An 11,716-nucleotide genomic window follows, 5' to 3' on the forward strand; every position below is an offset into this window, starting at 1 on the left:
TGGTTAACTTTTAATTACAATTCACATGTAGCTTGCCATGTGACATGTGAGAGCCAGTGTGGTGTACTGGTTAAGAGCGTGGGACTGGGACTCAGACGATCTGGGTTCTAGTCCCCGTTCAGCCATGGAGCCAACTGGGTGACTTTGGGCCAGTCATAGACTCTCAGCACAACCTGCTTCACAGGGTTATTTTTGTGGGATAAGATTGAGAGCAGGAGGAGGAGAATGATGTAAGTCACTTTCTTCATATTCTGCCTTCTTCTGTTAAATAACACAAAGTAAGTAAGTAAGTAAGTAAGTAAATAAATAAATAAATAAATGACATAAGGAACAAGTTAAATAAGCAATGTGTTAAGGACCACTGACTAGAAAAGTAAAGTGCTTATATTTAAGAACTAATAGAAAGTGCACCCTGCTAAGTGCTAAAAGGATTCCATGTTGTTGTAAATCAGCACACTAATGTGACATCTACCAATTACTATCCATTTTGTTCATTCTTTAATGAAATATCTGAACTGCAAAGAGGAAATAGTTTAAAACCATTTAAAGTACCCCCACTCCCTATAGCAATTTACATCTCAATTTAAGCACTGTTTTAGACTGCTTTGATTTAAATCAATCCACCTTGCTATATAATGATTCTGCCATGAAAAGAAATATTGCAAGGAGACGTTTTCAGAACTTTGACTTACCTGAATGTTCCCTAGACGACAATCACATGCTGATGTTCTCTTGCACTCTTGCTGTTTCCTAACATATCCTTAATAGAAGGCCTTATAGACCTTAACAGGCCACAAATTCTTCACAGTAAGCAGATATTTTAAAAACAGAAGGTTAAAGCAATTTGCACTCATCATGTTGTCCTCTACCATACTCTCTGCATGGTAATTTTATTCTCAAAAAGAGGAATTTACCCTAGAAACCACAATGAACATTCCAGAACAGGAGATTTTTGTATGGAGGTGAAGTTTATGAGGTAAGACTTAATTCCCCAATTTGATAAAGGGTGGCCAGTGTAATGTCAAAACTATACGATTAAGGGGCAATCTTATCACTCTACCCTTCATGTATATAAGCCTCTGAACTTGGAGGCTTACCTGCATTCTAGGCCTCAAAAAAAAAAGGACCAGCAGTAGTGATCTTCATTGCCTTGTAACATGAATTTTATCTGGATGCCATGTAGATAAAGCACAGGCTGATAGGAATCAATATAATTTCTCAGTCCTCACCCCAGATGCCTGTGTTTTTCTTTCCTCTGAGGCACATTCATGACCTCAAGGAATAGCCAGTGTGGTTCTCTCTATGCCAACTACGAGAGGGCAGGACAAGGAGAGGCTTTTGGCATCCCAAAAGATCTCAGAACTGGGGCTCTGATATTCTTATGCTCCTCTCTGTATTCTTCTAGGTTTTAAGGAAAAGTCTAGAGGGTGGAGGGACTGGGCCTGCTTTTTCCAAAATACAGAATACCAACGTGGTGACCTTGGAGTCCGAATCTAAACTGAAAGAAGAGGTGAGGTCCGAGTTCTTAGCTGGCGTGCCAAGATAAGCTCAGTGGCTTGTCAGCACCAAACCACCTCTGGTTTTGGGGGAAGCATTAGGAAACAGGCAGAACCAAAGAAAGAAGGGTGCAACAGTCAGTCCCTTCATCTGACAGTAGCTCAAGACAGCAGGTCAATGCAAGTGAGGGAGAAGCAGGAAGGGCTGATGCATGCAGGGAAATGACACTTTTAAAAAGTTTGGGTGGGGGGAGACTGGCTATATTTTATTGTGTTGTAAGCCGCCCTGAGGCTTTGGCAAGGGGCGGCATAGAAATGTAATAATAATAACAACAACAACAACAACAACAACAACAACAACTGAGTAGCATCCAATAGTCCCACCACCTTCTGGACCACATGCATTGGTAACTTCCCTGAGGGTACAGTTAGTCCTATTTGGTTGGCAAGGGAAGAGGTGGACTCTTCTTGACAAGAGTGGCCATCTTCCTAATTAGCAGACTTCCTAACATCTTTTGCTTACAACCTTTTGCCAACTTTGACATAAAAAAAAAACGTAGTTAGAAACATTTGGTCTTGGATCTGCATGAAAGCAAAAGCAGAGAAGAAAAGATTAGCTTCTGCCTCAGTTGGAGAATGTGTTTGTATCAATGGTGGAAGGCCGAGTAGATGTGTGAGTGCACATATAGATGTGTATTCATACACATGTGCAGCCTCCAGCCTCCCAACTAATATGGTAATTGGCCCTAAGGGCTAAAAAGGCTGTGCACCCCTGGAATTGAGCCTTCAGATTCAAACTCTATGCCCTTGGAGGACTAACAGGGACATGAACTCTGTACCTGCCCCCTTCCAATTTCCCCATGTTGTTAAGTGAGATCTGAAGAAGAAATGTAACAGATCACATTTCACTGAACTCTGTGCTATCGGGGCTCCCAATCTCTTAGAAGACTGTGACCACATTTAACTGAATGTGCTTACACTCCCTTTTCTGACCTTTCCCTTCAACACAGGGAGATCTCAGCTGAAGGGCAGGAGGCACCTTGTGTATCCCCACCTGTGCTCCATAAGCACAGATTCTGAATGCCTGAAGGCTGATGAAAATTCAGGAGGAAACCTGCAGAGACCTGCAACAAAATTTTGCAGTGCAGAATGCTCCTGTTCAGGGGGCCGGTCTGTGTCCCCATCTAGGATATTTCATTGCATCTCTCACTATCAAGTCGTTGCTGACTTCTTTGTCTTAGTTTTTTGGTTATTCTGCAGACCTCCCTTCTTGTGTTTGGATGGTGTTATTTTGGTTGTGTAACAACTCGCATTTGGAGTTCACTGTTTGCACAGAGGGGGTACATGGGGGAATTTGACATTAGGAAATTGCACATTGGGGGGTACATGAGGAAAATGATAACTGCTGTTTAGATAGTGGGTTTGGCCACTCAGCACAGAATGAAACTGTAAATGTGGTGTAAAGCTTTGGGCCAACCAAGAGCTGGGTTCCTGAATTGCAATGAGATTTTTGTTTGTTTGCTTGCTTTGATACCCTCAAAAACTGATGATAAACAAAAGCTATATACCTGATTCTACATGTAATTACTGCAGTGAGGATTGTATTTGCCCAACATTGGAGGAGTGAAGAGCCACCTACTGAAGAATTGATCTTAAAAAAGATTTTGAATTGTGCAGAAATGGACAGATTGACCTTGTCTCTGAAGGAAGAGGATACATATTTCTATCAAACTTTGAACTTCTTTTACTATTGGCTAGAGAAACGGGACTATGTGTAGATTTGAATATGGCAATGAACTCTTAAAAAGAGTGAGATGCTGACCCAGTATGTCCGATGTCTTAAATGACTGATGTTTTTAATGTTAGTTTCTAGAAAAATAATAAAAAAATATTTTTAAAAACTGGTGTGCTACTCTGAATCTTGGCAGGTGTGATTCCTGAAAATAAAGCAATTATTTCTACAAATCTTGCCTAGTCTAGTAAGAAATACCAAAAGGTGCCAGGAATTCCCTTAAGAGAGAGAATGTATGTTTGTGTGTGAGAGAGAGCACATGCACAACAAAAAGCAATGCACCTAATTTCTTGATATTTAGCAAGCAAACCTATTCTTTTTTGACAAACATGCAGGGCATGATAGTCAGTGGGAGGTATAAAGTCTCACATTTCCAAATACCAGTGCAAGTTTGAAGAGGGTTGTACAGCTTGGTTTAGGGCTACTTTCTGAAGCACAAAGCAAATGATCCTGTGGCTTCTGGATGTTGTTGGCCAAGGGGCAGATATAGAATCATTTGGATTGCCAGATCTGAGCTCAGAAACACAACTTCAGCCTTGGAGTAGTGATTCTATGCTCTGGCCCCTCAGCCACACTGGCTGGCTCCATGAGAAGTTGAAGGGCATTGGGGGGCAGGCTGCACGGACCAGGGTACACTGTTCCCCTGACCAAAGTGCTCCAGAAAATGTCCATCTAAGCAAAAACACAGAGTGGGAGGCGCAGTGGAGGCAGCGTTCACCCTCAACTGTTCCTTCTACTTTGTATGTGATGGCCAGAAGCCTCTGAGTTGATGGGTATCCCAACTTGACTGCATCCTTAGTCAGTTTACACATTGATCTTGGGGGTGGTGCCCACCTTTAATGTAAATGTAACTCCTCTGAAATATTGGTTGTGGGGAGGGCCAAGAAAGAGCAGGGCTGTGAGTACGAGATTTGAATCAGAAGCTGAGGAAGAGATGGAGAAGCAGGAGCTGCTGTTGCCATGTAGACTGCTAAGGCCCTTGCCAAGCTGGTCTAGGTATAATTCCTAAATGTTTGTGTTGGACTGGCAAACCCACATAGTGAATTCATGTATATGCAATTGAATTGGTATTTTATTCCAGGATTTTGAAGATCTTGCATATGGAGCTGATTCTTCTCTGTTATGGGTACTCAATCCAGATATCTTGGATCTATTTGTTTGAATTTTGTATTTAAAAAAGGACACTTGAACTTTGCAATTCTACAAGCAACTTCTATATAAGGGCTGTTGCTGAGGTCTCAGTGTACAAGTTGTAGCATTTTGTTATTACAATTGCTCATGAATTGTTTGTTATAAAATTGTGAATCAGAAGCGATTCATTTTGTGAAATTGTGTTTGCAAATGTTCATTAATAAATCTGTAAATAAATAGCTCTACCAGTAGTACATAAGTACATATCTATCATCTATCTATCTATCTATCTATCTATCTATCTATCTATCTATCTATCTATCTTTATCTTAATATTTATATATTGTCCTGCTCCCATAGTCTCTAGGCAGTTTATAAGGAATTATCTAAAATGTCATTTTTAAAACTGTCCCCTTCCTTCTTCACCCCATGATGTATTTTCCTAAACCCCTTTCTGCTACAGTCACCTCAATCTACAAACAGGCAACATCTGAAATACCTTGAGAATAGACCTTGCTCCTGCTCAACACCTAAAGCTGCAACCTGCCATAAATACAACAGAATGTTGGGAGTGAGAAGGATGGCAGTTTGGGTGAATTGTTCTTATGGAATGTTTCTGTGTCCTAGAAGAGTCTGCAGAATTGGAATGTGAAACACCTTATGGTGAAATTGGGGATGATGGGCTAGGTCATGATTCTGAGATGGAGGTGGAAGTGATTATCTTAAGGCCAGGCACATCACTGAGACAGGCAGTTTCTGGGAATGGCCAAGATGTATAGCCAGTGAGAGGGGTCTCTGAGGATGAAGGATTCTAAGATGCAAGCTAGGCCCTCCCATGATAAGGCATCAGCAGAGATGGGAGTCTCAGTGGCATGCAGAGAGGAGGTGTGCTTGCTTACAGAATGCCCCTCCTGAAAGGATGGGGCCCATGCATGTACTTAAGGAGAGTTCCTGGAGGTAAAACACTAGACTGAGTTCACCAAACTGCTTTGTGGATTCTGGATGATTTATACTTAGGAGCAATAAAGAACATTTTGCAAGGAAAACAGTCTGTGGCTTTTGACTGCTCAAAGGAGGAACCTTAGCTCATGACACAGCATGTCTTTGAGAGATAATATCTGAGAGCTAGTGTAGCCCAATCCATTTTCCAGTATGTGGCAAGATTTTTCCAGCTGTGTCTCTAATTTATTTATTTAGGAAGATTCTATGCCGGCGCATTCGCCGAAGCCTCAGGGCGGCTCACAACAATAAATAAATAATCATGATATAAACATAATTTGAGATGACCTGGCCAGAAATATAAAATAAATAAATAATATTAACAATTAAAATGACGTTTAAATAAAAAGGTCTTTACCTGGCTCCGAAAAACAAATAACGACGGCGCCAGGCAGACCTCTCTGGGGAGCGCATTCCATAGGTTGGGCGCCACCGCAGAGAAAGCCCTCCTCCAAGTACTTACCCTCCTAATATCCTTCACGGAGGGTTCCCGGAGAAGGGCCTCTCCCGCTGATCTCAAGGGGCGGGCATATATGGACGTAAGTACTCCTTCAGGTAACCAGGACCCAAGCCGTTAAGGACTTTATAGGTCATAACCAACACCTTGAATTGGGCCCGGACTTCAATGGGGAGCCAGTGAAGCTGACGGAGAACTGGAGTCATGTGAACATAACACCCAGTCCCCGTCAGCAGCCTGGCAGCTCTATTTTGAACCAATGGAAGTATCCGGACCATCTTCAAGGGCAGCTCCACGTAGAGCGCATTACAGAAGTCAAGTCGGGAAGTCACCAACGCATGTGTCACTGTTGCCAGGCAGTCGTTCTCCAGGTAGGGATGCAACTGATGGATCAGCCGAAGCTGAAAGAATGTGCTCCTCGCCACCGCTGTCACCTGAGCTTCCAGTGAAAGCTCTGGGTTGCGGAGCACTCCCAAGCTGCTGACCTTGTCCCTAAGAGGGAATGCAACCCCATTCAGGACTAAGTTCAGGTCCCCTTCCCCGAAGCCCGATCCGTGAACCAACAGGACCTCCGTCTTGTCTGGATTGAGCTTCAGTTTATTGGCCCTCATCCAGCCCATTACCTCAGGAACAAAGAAAAGCATCCAAGTCTTGCCTGGACATCAAAAGCAAAGAAAGCTTAAGTGCAGGTGGGAAGGAGGCATGCTACCCAGGAAAACTATCCAGCATGGACAAAAATGCACAGTAGAGGTCCTTCATAGGAGCCTTCTAGGAAAACCTGGGTAGGATGCTTGGATTGAATGGGCAGCCCTGTGGTATATATGAATGCTCCTTTTATAAAAATGTCCATTTTTCCCTGACAAGCTCTACAGTGGCAAACTAGTTTAGAAGATTCTGTGGGAGTTCCAATACTTGAAGTGAACTGAAAGAACTGGCATCCTACTTGTCAAAGGAGACTGAACGGCAGGAGGCGTAGCTGGGCATGCTTTCATGCTCTGCGATGACTTGACTTACTGGGGCAAACGTAGGCCAGTGCCTGTGTACAAGCAGGCATCTATCATTTAACTGCAGGAAGAGTCCTTCCAACATTGCATCACACCTCTCCTCACCAGTCATTAAGCTGCGTGCCTGCTGTCAGCACTTGCTTTTCCACTACTCACTATTTAACTGACTCAACTGAAAAGCATGATGTTTGGGGTGAGGTGAGGCCATTCTAGATTCACCTCACAATCTGTGATCATTGCATGAACTCCTGAGCTCCAGCATATCACTAGCTAGAAATTAAAGACCTATCATTCCCAGCATGCCTCAGCAGCCCATGCTGGCTGGGGCATACTGAGATTTGGGGAGCTTTTCCCTGCCTAAATGTGCCGTAAGCACATTACAATAACATTCTGACAGGGTTCTTTTGAGGAAGCAATGGATGTAACAGTTGACTTAGCATGTCCCAGGCTATAACAGGATTCTGCTTAACCTTGTTTAAGCTGAGCGCTTCTTTCCCAGAGAGAAAAAGGGAAGTGGGATGGTTTCATTGCCAACTCAGCCAAACTCAGGCATGCTATGTATATTTAGCAAAATGAGAAGGAAAAGCAGTAGAATGTCTTAGGGTGGACATAAGTCATCTTCACTTCTATATGAGGAAGTGCCATAGGATTACCTTCTTTTTTGAGGGCCTCCTCTATTTAAAGGGTTAGAGGGTCCTGATGTCTGGTCTAAGGCTTTGAAAAGGCAAAGCATGATCTGGAGGAAGAGCTGAGCCTTTTGAAATAGCTCATTTGTTCTGGACAAGCACAGAGGTTTCCTGGTGAGAATCTCCCACACTATGGTGGGATGTACTGTGTTAGGTTTGCATAATTGTTTCTAATAAATTGGCATCTATAAATATAAATTAAGATACATATTTTTATGTCCATCCATATTTCTTTTCCTTTGTGATTCTTAACAGGCCACTGCACACGTTGCAGAATCACAGTATATATACAGATTATATACACACATCCTCTCTCTCTCACTCTGTGCGCGTGTGTGACGTGCACGCATGCACACACATATTACAGCTGTAAACCACTTACAGAACTTCAGATATTGGACAGTTCAGAAATGCATGCATGCACAATTTCCCTTACACATGCATTCACAGTTGCATATATACTGTTCGGAGAACGGGATTAACAGTAGTAACTTCCACTGATACACTTCTCTTTGGCTTAAATAGGTGGCTATTCTATAGAGAGAAGAATTCAGCAGTGCTACTTCCAAACTGAAGTCAGACAAGTACACTCTGTTCTGCCATTTCAGGATTGTACCACTGCATTCTTTTGTGTAGATAGGTCAGGACACTATAATGCTCATGAAAAAGAAGTTGGATCTTTTGTATCTGCCCCGTTAAATCACTAGGATCCCACAGCACCTCAAGAGGAAAAAAAGAGGTTGTAGTCTCCATCTCGAAGAGTATATTACTAAAAAACAGTCATTTTGCCCCATCAAGATATCAGAACCTCTGACAACTTTGGCCATTTTGGAATATTGCACTTATTCGCAACCTTGAGAGCTGTGCTGCCGTAATTTAAGTTGCTTCACTGATCTCAAAAGTATCTGAGACCTCTAATGAGAGTGCGATATGGGTCAGTTCCTCTTCGATACTATCTGGGGATTCCCTGAAGAAAAGTGACAAGTAGATAGGATGGCAACAAAAGGAAGGAGCTCATCAGCAGAGCTGCCACTTGTCAGCATATTAAAGAAAGATCCAAGCCACCCCTTAATCTAACTGAACCTCCAGAGGCACATTAGAAGTTCAACAGCTGTTCTCTTCCAAAGTAGTCTTTGAAGATCTGATGCTGCAGCAGCTTTTATCCAAAATTTAGTTCATTTCTTTTAAATGTAAAATGGAATTTCAGAACTGAAAATCACCAAGGATATTGGATATAGAAAACATTTAAATAACAGCCATGATAAAAGAGATAAAGCTGCAGTTCTGTGCACATTTACCTGGAAGTGAGTCCCACTGGAATAGACATGTGCCAGATTGCACCTTTAACATTAGTGGTGTTTTTAAAGTGTCAAGCCAATGAATGCAAATCTTTCCCTGTCCTGCTCTTTCTATCACATATGCAGACATGAACTATACATGGAAAAGGTGAGGATATTGCCACAGCTTTTCACTGTAAAGGAAATCCATGACGAACAATATGGCATGTTCTGCCAACTATCAATTATAAGATTAAGAGAACGTCAAGTGAGTCAGGAACTAACACACCACACCTAGCCAGAGGTGTAGCAAAGAACATGGCAGAGGTGTACCAACAGGTGTAGCAGAGAGAGTTTCAAATGACTGAGTTCAAAAGGCTGGAGTTGTATTTTCTGGCAGCAAAGTGTTGGAGGTGGATACTGTAATGTCTTGGGAAGAACATCAGGGTATGAGGTGATGGAAAGGTGATCAACTCTCACCTGGCAGCAGCCATTCCACCTGGCTGCAGCAGAGGGAAAGATAGAAAAAAGAGCTATGGCATCAGCACTGCACAAGTCAAATTCCATTTTGCTCCCTCCTTCTCTCAACTGTTTCCATAAGCAAGGGCATTGACATTGCTCGTTAAGAATTAGCATCTGGAGGGCAAACTGAGTAAACACACAGGTAATCAGAAAACACTTTTCCATTTTCCTCCTCTTGTATTCAGATCCAGTTGGACTCTCCTGCAAGTTTTTAGTTACTCCATTTCCATAAATTTGAGAATTCACAGTACAGCAACTGCAGGCACTCTTGGAGGATCCTTCTTATCCAGATCCATTCAAGTCTAGGTTTCAGTGCAGTTATCCACCCTGACAGATGCCTTTCACCAGCAGAGAAATGGGGGCTGGGGAGATGTGACCCTGTTAATCCTGCTTGTTCTCTCATTTACTTTTGATACCTTCAGCCTTGGCGTCTCTTGGAGTGATCCCATAGGATAAGTGCTAGAGACATGGTATGACTGTGGTTCTGTTCTTTCCTCTGGAGTCAATTTTAGAAAATATTATTCAGTGGCCATTCCTTCACCCCATGGAAATTGTGCTCTGGGACTTTGTAAGGTTGATGTGAGCCGTCCCGAGGCTATGTAGCAATGGGGACGGCATATAGAAACTTTAAATAAATAAATAAATTAGGCACCATCTTATCCTCACTGTTGTTCAATGTCAATATGAAGCTGCTGGGTCCACATCATTAGAAATTTAGAGCCAAGTGCCATCAGTATGCCAGTAACTCTACCTCCCTGTGACATCTGAAATAGGTGAGGCAGTGCAAGTCCTGGATCAGTGCCTAGATTCATTGATGGACTGAATGAGAGCCAATAAACTGAAACTGAATCCCAGCAAAATGGAAGCCTTCCAAATGAGCAGTTCCCAGGTCTCAGAGGCAGGTTCATTGTGTGTTCTGGATGAGGGAACATTTCCTGTCAAAAATCAGGTTCATAGACTGGGCTCTTGATCTAGATTCTAGATCTGTCACTGTTGCTGGAGGCCTAAGTGACCATGGCAGCTCAGAGTGCCTATTACCGGCTTCATATGGTTTGGTTTGCCAGGTATGACCCTCCTGGACAGGGAGAGATTGGACATAGTGCTAGCAGCCTCAGGACTGGATTACTGCAGTGTGCTCAAAGCTGTCCCTTTTCAGCATGAAATTCCTTTGCTGAAAGAATGGCACTGCCTGCCTGTTTACTGCTGGGCCAGGTTTAAGGTTATGGAACTAGCGTATAAAGCCCTAAAAACATGCCACTAGGATACTTGAGAGAGCACATTCTCCCTTATGTACCTGCTCGGTCAGAAAAGTCAAATAAAAACTGTACTTTAAGATATGGAGCAATGAAGGAGTTTTCAAAGCAGGAAGTGCTCTGAAAGGCCTTAGATAAGAATCAGAGCAGGCATTTAGTCAAGTCAAGCCTCCATACTTTGTGAGTCACACTCCTGAAGAGCAGTTGCAGTGCCTGGTGGAAGGAAGCAGATTCCTTTTCTCCACTTCCTTGCTCCCAGCTAAATTATGTGCTGAGAACGGACTGCACCCAGGATTTGGGACTTGTTAACATAAGTGCTGCTGGTTTGCATTATCCCAGAAGTTAGGAAGGCTCCATGAAGAGACCAAGAAGAACAATTCTGGAATGTGGCTATCTTTGTGTTTATTGGAAGAACATCACTTCAGAGCAGCATGCAATAATTTCTAGGAAAAAGTCATCAAGTTCAGTTCTTTCCAAAGGTGCAAAGAGGAAAAGGAACCCTTCATTGGTTTTTGGACAGGACAGAAGATTTGCCATGAGAGCCATTGCTTAATAAATAGCATGAAGGAAGACATTCCACTCTGGTAAAATTAGAATTCAACTTTAAGGGATTAATCCTTTGCACTGAGAGAAAATGTAGACAGAAAAATGCCCACAAGTCTAGCAGTTTCCAGCCAGCCAAATTGACCAAGGAATGCTGGGAGTTGTAGGGCTTATTTCAATATAAACAGGCATAAGATTCCCCCATAATTCGCTTTAAAGACAAAGCAAAGAAAAAATGCAATAATCCTTCAAGTAACTTGGGCCCATAACAACTCAGAGGTCTGTTGTTGTTTTTTTAATAGCATAATCCTATACATGTCTACCTGGTTAACTACGTTCAACAGGGCAGCCTAAGCATTTAAAGGCAGTGCTTTGAACTTAATTCAGAATAGAGTATGCAACTCAAATAGAGGCTAATGCAAAACTGGTGTCGTATGCGCTAACTACCTGTTTATGCCCTTCTGGCTGCATCAGCTGGAGTTTCTGAGCTACCTTCAAAGGCCTATAAAAAGAGTGTTACAGGAGTCTAGTGAGGAGATGCATGGCATGTGTCATC

The sequence above is a fragment of the Varanus komodoensis genome, unplaced genomic scaffold (assembly GCF_004798865.1).
Source record: "Varanus komodoensis strain SLA01 unplaced genomic scaffold, ASM479886v1 scaffold10, whole genome shotgun sequence".
Classification (NCBI taxonomy): domain Eukaryota; kingdom Metazoa; phylum Chordata; class Lepidosauria; order Squamata; family Varanidae; genus Varanus; species Varanus komodoensis.